Source organism: Peromyscus maniculatus, chromosome 4 (assembly GCF_049852395.1).
Source record: "Peromyscus maniculatus bairdii isolate BWxNUB_F1_BW_parent chromosome 4, HU_Pman_BW_mat_3.1, whole genome shotgun sequence".
NCBI lineage: Eukaryota > Metazoa > Chordata > Mammalia > Rodentia > Cricetidae > Peromyscus > Peromyscus maniculatus.
In genome coordinates this window covers 27,597,885-27,609,959 of record NC_134855.1, presented here as the reverse complement: position 1 = coordinate 27,609,959, position 12,075 = coordinate 27,597,885, and the positions used below count along the sequence as shown (strand labels likewise).

General features: G+C 37.9%; 1 protein-coding gene across 21 annotated transcripts in view; it reads right to left on the bottom strand.

The window, feature by feature from the left end:
- The window catches only part of Mbd5 (methyl-CpG binding domain protein 5), a 368,286-nt gene that overhangs the window by 66,221 nt on the left and 289,990 nt on the right, over positions 1-12,075 (bottom strand). For all 21 annotated transcript variants that reach the window (XM_076569410.1, XM_076569418.1, XM_076569408.1 and 18 more), the window contains one exon: positions 5,751-5,929. The gene's annotated coding sequence lies outside the window, so the exon portion shown is untranslated. The remainder of the gene's footprint in view (positions 1-5,750; positions 5,930-12,075) is intronic.

The window sequence follows — 12,075 nt, the reverse complement described above, 5'->3', positions numbered from 1 at the left end:
AATGCCATAAAGTCATTGGAATAATGTCAAACAAACTTTATTAACAGTAAACATAATGAACTGGCTTTTGTGTGATGATATTCTATATTGATGCACATGACAAATTGATCTGTACTTAGTGGACATACTTAGATACACAGCGGCATAGAATTAAATGGCCAATAATTCTTCAATTATCAGGAACAAACTGTATGTTAAGTAAAATATGGACATTATTTGATATGTGATATAACTAAATCATCACTAAACTTTTTATAATGATTTTAAAGTTAGCTCATTAAATATTTATAAACAGGAAGTCTGCTCCCATCCTGCATTGGCAAGACTGAATGCTTCACTTTTCAGACTGATAGTAAGTTTCATACAGAGCAATCCTCTGCGCTTACATCTCAAACAGTATATGTACAACAACAGATGTGACTGGACTAAAACACACTATTAGCACTATAGAGAGCTGCATCTAAATGACTACAACATAATTATCATTGGATTGAATAACAAATGAATAGCCACAACCTTTCTACTCTTCGGTTAACTTATGTTTGTTAGAGTAATCCTAGATGGCATTTCCCTAATCTTCTTTCTATTGCATCTATCCAGCTCCCAATCAATCTTCACACATTGATTCAAGTCAGGCATTTTATTTATAAGCATTCCATTTTCTCTCATTTTTGAAAGAAAACTTTGAAACATATTAACCCGTTTTATACCAGTTATTGTTTCCATTTGATTCTTATTATGACTGGGTGGCCACCTCTTCTAAAACATCTTTTGGATACATATTCTGTAAGAGATCCAGAACACTCTGCTAGGCTTGGCTTCCTCAAACAACCGTCGTCATAACTCTATTTGGTTAATCAGTTGGACCAGAATACTCTCAATAGTGCATCTTTCCTTGCTTGATAACCAGTCTCAAATTCTATGTTCTGCTCTTTCACACACAGCCTGTGTGCCTCAGTCATTAAGAACACTGGCTGCTCTTGCAGAGGAGCAGGGTTCAATTCCTAGTACCCTCATGGTGGTGATGGTCTGTAACTACAGTTCTAGTGAGGATCCAATGCCTTTATTGGCCTCTGTTGGCACCAAACATTCAAGTGGTGCACAGACACATGTGTAGGCAAAATATCCATACAAACAAAATATAACCATTAAAAAAATTTAAAAGTGATATTATTTGATATCACCAAGAATGACGTGATAGTCATACAGGAAGGCATCCATCACAAATCTGAAGGTCTTGGGATAGGCTCATAAAGTTTTGGCACTCTCCACAATCAAGGCAACGAGCACCTTGGCCTAGGTCCCCTCTATGGCCAAGAATAGTACTTACAATAAGGCCAATTATGTTTGGCTATAAAATTTTAGCAACTCCCATGTTTGAGTCATATAGAAATCTTAAATTATGTGTATGACAGATTGAAAGTGGCTCTGAATATTTTTTTGCAGTTTCACTGGGCCTTGTGATCTGTGACAGGTGTGACACTGCTCACACCTTCTTTCTAAACCTCAAGAAGCCCATGCTTTTCACTCTGGCTCTTTGGAATGCTATTACCTTGTCCACAACCTCACCTAGATCCCTTGCAGTTGAGAAGGGATGTAGGTGGAGAGAAGCCCAGCTGTCTATCCAGCTCAGCTGAGGCCTGTCATGAAGATGAATGTAGGGGACCACCATGTGGAACAGGGATGACCTGGCTCAGCTGATTGGGTAGTAAACTGCAAACCAGCAGAACCATTAGTAGAGACAGCAAAACCTCTACTGGAAATAATATAAAGCTAAAATAGAGTTGGCTTATAGTGTTGAGAGGCTAGTTAGCTCTAATTAACAGTGCAAGCCTTAACTCTTATTTCCTATATCATAGAAATTATAACAATATAGATTGTTCTTGGAAAAAAGCTACCCTCATAAATGGTTAGAACATTGTAGTATTCAAATTATTATTTATAGGTAGCCATTCAAATCATGAGAAAGCTATTCAGATCCTGGGAAAGGACAATGATATGGTTAACTAGAAAAAACATGCCACAAAGTTGCTATATAATGATGATTTTTTTTTCTTGAATTAGGGTCTCACTATGTAGCCCTAACTGGTCTGGGACTCACTATGTAGATTAGGCTGGCCTTGAACTCACAGATATCTTTCTGCTTCTGCCTTTCAAGTGCTGAGATTAAAGGAGTACAAAACCATGCCTAACTTGATAATCTTAATTAAAAAAGTGCTATCATATGTCAGTATAAAAACAGTATAGCAGCAGCCTCATAATTACTAACGTATGTAAGTATAGGAACATGATACCAGTGTCCTCTTCAATTACTATCACATGTTCTTTGGTAATAGGGACATATTTTATTTTTAGTTTTTGAACAATAAGCAAACATCAGCTCTATAACTGAGAAAATATTTCTAAAAACCTCAGAATAGTATTCACAGAATTAATTAATCCAGGGAATTAACGGTTTCTGCTCCTCAAAAGTACCAAGGAATCTCTCTAACAGAAACATTATTAAACTTTGTGCTTAGAACTGACAATTTACTTTTGTATCTTTTCCAAAAGAAGATTAGGATAAGAAAAATCAGAAGGTCTTAACCTGGATGACTTGAATAAAGAAAAGCTGACGCTGTTTGCTGTATTCTGAATTCCCCTGGGGATCACTCTGATTTTTCTGCTTGGAATTCCATTTCCATCCCAGCTTCTTGCCTATACCCAAAGCAGGCTTATTTGTATTATTGTTAAAAATGTCACTCAAAAAGGCCCTTCCTCATCTCCCCATTTTTTGTATGACTTTATACTTCTTGTAAGTATCCTAGCTTGGTTTCTATTGTTGATGAACATTATGACCACAACTTAGGGAGGAGAGGGTATACTTCACCTGACAGCTTAGTCCTGCATGAAGGAAATCACAGCAGGTACTCAGGTAGTCACCTGGAAACAGGAACTGAAGCAGAGACCATGGAAGGACACATGCTAGTTTGATCCTCATGGTTTGCTCAACCTGCTTTCTTAAGACACCCAGGATGCCCTGCCTAAGGGTGCCACAATCTCCGGTGGGCTGGGCCCTTCCACATCCATCATTCTTCAAGAAAATACCCTACAGACTCGCCTATAAGCAATCAGATGAAGCAGTTCTTCATTAGAAGTTTCTCTTTCCTGATAACCCCAGCTTGTGTAAAGCTGACAACCTCATGAGACATTTAAGTCTCCCCTATAATTCTTTCTTGTAATATCCAGTTCCTTTCTTTTACAAAAACTACAACACAACACTTGGCTCTTCCTTTGCCAGTCTACCTGATTGCAAAGGAAAAGCAGAGGAGACCAGAACTTCCTCTTAAAGCTTCCTTTTGTAACTTTACAAATATAGAAGGGTGTGGAAACAGGGTCTGCATGTATAGGTAAACAATGCCTTCTTTTTTTTTTTTTTTTTTTTTTTTTGGTTTTTCGAGACAGGGTTTCTCTGTGTAGCTTTGCGCCTTTCCTGGAACTCACTTGGTAGCCCAGGCTGGCCTCGAACTCACAAAGATCCACCTGCCTCTGCCTCCCGAGTGCTGGGATTAAAGGCGTGCGCCACCACCGCCCGGCGCCTTCTTTCTTAATATAAAAACTGAGCAATAACTAGTCTCAACTACATAGCCTTAGTTCTTTTTTTCAGAATTATTCTGAAAAATAATAGGTTACCATAAGGCATCTATAAAATAATAAACTGACCATAATTCTGAAGGAAAAATATTTGTGATATGTTTTACCTATTAGTCCTATGATATTATTTTTTGCTTTTCTGTATTCGAAGATTTTCATGAAGAATAGTGATATTAAATCCTTGTGCATTTTTATATAACTATTTAAGAGTAAACACGCAAGTTAAAAGTGGCAGATTTTGCATTTTATTCTTGTCTGAACAGTATTTTGGCTACTTCAGATGCAGACTATTTTATGCAGGGCAAATTAATATTGAAAATAATCACTTAGTTACCCAAAGGTCTCTTCAAATTTATCCCTCCAATCTAATGTAATCATGTTCCCTTTGACCAACATCTTTCTTATTACCTTCGCTCCACATGCAAACCCTGCAATGGACAACTACTATTGTTTTACTTCTGTGAGGTCAATCAACTGTTCTAGATTTCACTAAAAAACACGAAATCTAATTTCATGAGTGAGATAATGCAGTATTTGTCTTTGTCTAACTTTTTCACTTCAGGTAATATCTTCCAGTTCGTTGCAAATGGGAGGATTTTGTTCTTTGTATTGGCTGCACTATATTCCCCTCCACCTCCGTGTGTGCATCACATTTTCTTTTTATTCTCTCATCTGCTTATATATACATACATGCACACTCCATATCTACAATAAATAAATAAGTACAAATTTTTCTCCCACATACTGACTCAATCCATTGGATATATATCCAGTCATAAGATTGCTGGGTCAGATAACAGGTCTAATCCAGTTTTGTTTTAGGAATCATCACACTTTCCCCATAATGGTTATATGAATTTACTTTTTTACCCATAATATGCAGGATTTTCATCTTTCTACAGCTATACCAGCACTTGTTACCTTTTGTCTTTTCAATAGCCATGCTGGCTGGAGTACAGTGACATCTCATTGTGGTTTTAACTTAAATTTCTGTAAGTCTTTTTTTGAAAAAGGTATTTTTCTTTTTAAATTAGATTATTTATTTTGCTATGAGTTTTAAAAACATTAGGTTTGAGTATTGAGCTCTTTTCGGTTTGTATATTTAGCAAATATTTTTTCCCATTCTGTAGGTTATCTCTTACCACTTTGTGATTATTTACTTTGTTGCACAAAAAATTTTCTAGTTTGGTACAATATCATCTGTCTATTTCTGCTTTTGTTATCTGTACACACACACACACTCACTCTCCTCTCTCTCTCTCTCTCTCTCTCTCTCTCTCTCTCTCTCTCTCTCTCTCTCTCTCTCCCTGGTCACTGTCATTAAGTATTTCTTCTTTGTTCTCTTGTAGTATTATAAGTTCAGGTGTCATGTTTAAGTAAGAAACCATTTTAAATGAGAATCAGGTTACCCTTAAAGTGAAAACATGGTAACATCTTAGTCAACAAGACACTTATCCAAGACAGCATTTCACCGTATGTATAAATACCTAGGACCACACAGATCCACTAGACCTCCAGCTAGTATAATTAAATACAGTATAACTGTGGTCTGATAAAAGCTCTGATATGTTTTCTCAAGAAACAAGACGAAGAGAGTGCTTTTGTGTATATTTTAGAGAGGGATTCTCTAAAGTATACAAGCTACATGAAATAAGTGCTCTTTTATTGTGTTTAAGCTCAGGCATCAGAAACAAAATGAGTAGTGATATTTAAAAATGTTGTCTGAGATTGTAATGTCTTCAAAGAGTATCACGTTGGCATGGGACTGATTCTCAGTGGAAAGCTGAGAGTGGCCATGAAAATGTGCTGACCAAAGAAAACTTATGCACAAAATATTCAAGTTGGAGACTTGCAAGGGAATTTCAAAAGCTCAAAATGAAACAGAAAGTAACTCAGAAGACATTATCAATGAAAAGCCAACTGTAGAAAATAAAGTCTCTAACAAATAAAAAATGTAATGCTAGTTATAAAAAAGAGGACTTTGGATCAAACTCTAGTTATGAAAGTGTTTGACTTGTACATGGCTTATAGTTAATAACAACAACAACAACAGAAAATATTGCTAATACAGTATTTAAATCAAAAGACTTCAATGAAAATATGTAACTCCTGTTTACCTGAGAAACTGGACAGTTGAGTGCGGTAACAGTAGGTCAACATTCCTGCCTTGCCACAGTTCTCTGGAGCAAAGCAGTGGCTGCTCCTCCAGAAAAGGGCTTGTCTCTCCAGCTTGCTTCAGCGGCTTCCTGCTTCATTCCACCATTCTGGCCTCTGTGAGCGATTAGGTTTCCAACTTCTGGAATAGAAAGGACTTTGAGATAAGTGCTGAAACATACCCTTTAGCCCTGGTAAGAGGCAAGATTAATTTTTATTCATCACTTAAACTCTATTTTCACTTCTTCAAAAGGGTGCGGGCTCAGCACTCAGTAGGCTAGCACACACTTTTGGTATGTGCAGGAGCATCACTAACCCAGTTAAAGCTATAAGTACGCAGGTAACTGTCTTATTAATGACACCAAGTTGGCCCTTAACTGGTGATTCTTGAGACAGTGACTACACGAAGAACTCCCAATTCATATATCTTCTACATCTACACTGTTTGCAATATCATGTTACCATTATCTTGGGAACTCATACTAGCATCAGAAAAGTATAAAATTTACTTTTTATTAAGAGATACAAAATTTCATTGATTTTTACCCTTGGAAAAAAATTTTCTTTTAGAAAATAAAAAAAAACAAAACAAAACCAAAAACCCATGAGCTTTTTCAAAGGTATGCTTAAGACTTTACACTTAATCTGTTGTATCCTGACTTTCAGAGACATTTGTTTGTCATGGGATATGATAAGGATTTTCCTCATCCCAGGTAGAATTATCCCTATGGTCATTTAACTTATTTTGTTCTGCTTCCATATCAATGGACAACCTTCTGAGAATAATACGAATTCTATAAATTCTTACATAATTAAGTTGGTGATGTGGATAGCACATACAAGTCTTTCAGTGAGAAAACAAACTCCAAAATAAAAAAGCTAACTGGCATGGAAATTAGATATTTGTAATAATGAGGATATGTGAAGACCAGGGTTGTGTAATATTATTTTAAGATATGCTACATTTGTTTATGCTGTGGAACATTTGTTTATTGATGCAAAGGTATGTTGCATTCTTTAATGTTGTATTTGTTTAACTCTGTGAAGCTGTGTTACTCTGCCTGTCTAATAAAGATATGAACGGCCAATAGCAAGGTAGGGGAAAGGACAGGCGGGGCTGGCAGACAAAGAGAACAAATAGAAGGAGAAATTTGAGTAGAAAGAGATCTAGGAGGAAGGGGAGACTGAGGCGCGAGAAAACAAGGGGCCAGCCACGCAGCCAGACACAGAATAAGAAGTAAAGAAAGGTATACAAAATAGATAAAAAGAAAAGCCCAGAGGCAAAAGGTAGACAGGATAATTTAAATTAGGTAAAGCTGGCTAGAAATAAGCCAAGCTAAGGCTGGGCATTCATAAAAAAGAATAAGTCTCTGTGTGTATTTATTTGGGTGCTGGGTGGCAGGTCCCCAAAAGAGTAAAGACAAAAACAAACAAGAAAACCAAACCAAACCAAACCAAAACCAACCAATCAAACAAAAACCAATAACATTTTGGTGTACCAACATGAGGCTCTTAAATATTTATCGAGAGCCTGAGAAAGCTGAAAAGAACCAAAAAAAAAAAAAAAAAGACATTTCCTTTAAGAAGTTCTGTTGTACATAAACAGCCCTTTTTATGTTAATTAGAAATAAAAAAAAATAGGTAAAAATGCCTGCCTGTCACAGTGAGGGGCACTGGCATTCCATACCTTGGATGGTTGAATGTAGTTCCTGGTCAAAGGTGCCTCTGACCAGGCTTTAGGCTTGGAGCCAGCCAACAGAGCTGCAGGGAGGACCCAGATGTAGCTTAGCAGTTTAAAGTTTGTTCACACAGTCAAAAAAGGCTAAAACATATACAGTAAAAGAGGTCCAGATGGGAAAAACCTCTAAACATGTTCCAGTGTGTTTGACAATGCCTGTCTAAAACACCTGATTGGTCTGGTAAAGAGCTGAATGGCCAATAGCAAGGCAGGAGAAAGGATGGGTGGGGCTGGCAGACATAGAGAATAAATAGGAGGAGAAATATGGGGAGAAAGAGATCTAGGAGGAAGAGAAGGGGAGAGGACATCAGGGGTCAGCCATCCAGCTACACAGCAAGCCACCAAGTAAGAAGTCAAGAAAGTTATCTAGATAAAAGGCCAGAGGCAAAAGGTAGATGGGATGATTTAAGTAAAGCTGGCTAGAAACAAGCCAAGCTAAGGCTGGGCATTCATAAATAAGAATAAGAGTCCGTATGATTTATTTGGGAGCTGGATGGCGGGCCTATCAAAGAGCCAAAAGAGGAAAAGACTAGAGACAAACAACAGACCAGAGGCCCATGATCTTGAGAGGACTGACAAACTCCATGTCATGTCTTAGTTATTCTATAGGGTAACCCTCCACCTGTATGTATTCTCTAACAGCCAGATTACTATCTGTTTTATGTGTGTTCTGTGTCACTTGATTCAAACCAGTAACACTGATGGAAAACCAGAAACATTTTAGGGTCAGATGAGGACAGGAGAATGTAGGACAGGATATGGGCAGTGTCCTTGAACAGTGTGTTAGTTCCCCACAAAGCAGCCAGGAGAGACAAAGCAGCAGTTGAAGGGAGGTGCAACCAAAGTTAAATGCTGGCTTCAGTAATCCGTATGTATCCAGTCAATGTATTAATCATATATTCATGGTGTATCAAATTTTTGTGAAGCACTCTGATAGCCATTGGAAACCCAAATACTAGGAGAACACAGTGTACATCTCAAAGTACTTACTACCTGGAAAGAGAAGGGAGTTAATTAGCCAGGCTAACACTTAATGGTCTTGACTATGGTAGAGATAAGTATGGAATGTTAGAAGAGCATAGAACTTGTCTACTTCTCAAGAAAAAGGGTGGCAGAGGGCAATGGCTATATCTAAGACTGCACAGAGGTTAGACAGGCAAAGAAAGGCCACCAGCGGACTAGAGACTTTATCAAATTCATTCAAAAGATTTCCTTTTCCAAACCATTAATTTGAAAGTTTACATTTCTGCCTATTGATAATGTTTCCAACACTGTACTCATTTTTAGCTGATAAACATAAAGGTCTCATTTTGTCAGACCTTTAACTGTGACATGGTAAGTGATAAAGCTGTGAATATCTGCCTGATTCTTGAAATGGAAAATGATGATGTGACATCTACAGGAACTAACAGTGTTATTTTAAAAAAGTACTATCAAAGAATGGTTATTTGTTTTATTAAGAAAATATGAATTAACACATGGGAGGAAAAAGGAAAATTGAAAGAAAAGCCGAGTGCTTACAACTAAAACAATACGTGGGAGGTGGAGGCAGGAGGCTTGAGAGTTCAAAGTCAACCTTAGCTATCAAATGATTTTGAGGCCAGTGTGGGCTAAAGGTTCCCCAATCTTCTACACAAAACCAAACAAGCAAACAAGTCAAAAGGAGCTAGACACAGGCCAGGGAGTACTAGACAATGTAGTTCAAGTGATAGGAAACGATATCCTTCTTTATGAAAGGAATCCTGAGCAAAAGAAAGATGATGGCTACAGTGCTAACAGATAAACATATAAATGAAACTAGAATTATGTTATTCTAGGAACATGCTGGATGCTTTATACATGAAAGTGTTAACTCAGTGCTGGGATTAAAATCGTGTGCTGCCACCACCGCCTGGCCTCTCCAGCTTTGATATAATTCATGTACACTTTCTTTTACCCAGAGCATTATCATTATCTAGCATTTATATATCTTACTGTTTATCCTATTTCTATTTGTCTCCTCTGAAGAGAAGGTAAGCACTGTAAACACAGGGGATACAGCAGACATCATAACAGACAAAAATCCTTAAGAATTTCTTTGCTTCGAGTTCAATAACTTCTCAAAGACTAATTTTGTAGTGTATTTTTCCCCCAAGACACAAAGTACTTTATAAATGCTTGAGTTAAAATATTTGCCAAAAATATTTTCTGAGTGGATCACGAACAGAGCTGATCATTAAGTGTATGCTTGCCATGCTCATCACTCTCACTGTAAGGTAGGGAGCTAGAGAATACAGTTCCTGCTTCAAAGAACACTTAGGAATTAAAACAAGGTACCTAGGACATCAAATGAGAAATCCTTGTATTTCATGATCTCTATTCCTCAATCAGCAAATGGTATTTAAAATACCAACTCATCTTTCCTCCCTACCATAATACAAGCCTAACTAAACATTACTGTAATGTTCATAATATTATGAGCTGGAACTGACCTGAAAGCTTCCTTCTTGATGACTAGCTTTCATGGTACCAGAAGACACAATGCAAGCTTCCAAAGGAAGGAAGAAACCAACGGTCCTTACCCAGCTATGCTATCTATGAACCACAATAATAATAATCATGGCATGATAAGCCAAAGGGTACAGTAGAAGTATGCATAACTTGGTGGTAACAAACAGCTCTCTAATTGGACTTAAGGCTTACTCCGAATCAAGAATCTTAAATGGTCTTATTAGTAAAAAAAAACTGGTGCCAGCTACTGGGGTAAATTCTGAAAGATCAGAGAGACAGAACAAGCCACAGCTAACCTCACCTAGCCAACTTCTCAGCTGAACTTGTTTCCTCAGACTGGAAGCTTCTGAGTCCTCATCTGAGTGGATCTCAGCTGAACTGCTGCTAAAAGCCTAAAAGCTTATAAAGCCTCTAGTTCTTGGTCCTCATGCCTTATATACTTTTCTGCTTCCTGCCATCACTTCCTGGGATTAAAGGTGTGTGCCACCATGCCTGGCTCTGTTTGCAGTGTGCCTTGAAGTAACAGAGATGCAAATGGATCTCTGCTTCCCGAGTGATAGGATTAAAGGTGTGTGTGCCACCATTTTCTGGCCTCCATGTCTGTCTAGTAGTTGTTCTGTTCTCTGACCCCGATAAGTTTATTAGGGTGCTCAATATATTGGGGGATGCAATATCGTCACATTACTCAATACGATGGAACTCATACTTGGTATTAGAAACTTAGCCAAACTATTCAGTGCTAGTGAAGTCATGGATCATGGAGGCGAACATACAATCTCCACTTTACTAAATTAGCATAACCTCTAACTACATTTTAAATATTTGTCCTTGTATCCACAGGTAAGTGTAGTCCTTACTGCTCATCAAGGAAACTTCTCTTTCCAACAGACAGAGACCATTATGAAAAAGCACAACCAATCAAAATGCAGAGTTGTGGAAACCAGCCCAAAAGATATATCTACAGTTACAACTTATACACCTAAGGCTCAGGGATCATTGTGGAAGACAGGGCTAAGAGATTGTAAAAGACAGAGAACAGGGAGTTAGCTATGAGATTATGTTTTCTAGAAATGTGTGGCTGGGAGGTGGTGGCACACCTGTAATGCCAGCACTCAGAAGGCAGAGGCAAGCAGATCTCTGTGAATTTGAGGCCAGCATGGTCTACAGAACTAGTTCCAGGTCAGCTAGAGCTATACAGGGAATCCCTGTCTTAAAGAAACCAACCAACCAAGTAACCAACCAACCAACCAACCAACCAAAAACAATGGCACCCATAGGTTCATATATTTGAATGCTTATTCACAGGGGGTGGCACTATTTGAGAAGGATTGGGATGTGTGTCCTTGTTGGAGGAAGTGTGTCACTGGGGTTGGACTTGGAGACTTCAAAAGCCCATGTCAGGCTCAGTCTCTTTTTCTCTCTTGGCCTGTGGATCAGGATGTAGCTCTCAAATCCTTCTGCCATGCTTGCCACCATCTTTTCTACTATTAAGCTAACATGAAATCTCTGAAACTGTAAGAAATCCCCTAATTAAATGCTTTATTTTATGAGTTGCCTTGGTTGTGGTGTCTCTTCACAACAATAGAACAGTGACTAAGACAGACTGTCAGAAAGTAAACTCATAAAATCTTACCAATATGACCTCCTAAACAAGAGCCCAACAAGAACAACAATAGACATGCTAGCATGGTCAGGGGAAAGTCCAAGAGGCCGCCTTCCTACACAAAGAACTACAGACCACCAAGGATTGCTCAGAGTGGGAGAAATAGTCTTCCCCAAGGAAGAACGCACCATTGATTACCGAACACTCAATACTTAGCTCTGAAAACATATATACAAGTAACATCATATATACTGAACAGGTTGTACCTGTACATTTAGGAATGTATGTAAATATGTATGTAATAACAATTAATGAAGAAAGAGGCTATAGATGTGAAGGAAAGCAAGCAAGGGTATATGGTAGGCTTTGGAGGAAGGGCAGGGAAGGGGGAAATGACATAAACATATTATAATCTTAAAAATGAAAGAAATAATTAAAAAAGAACAACACTGGAAGC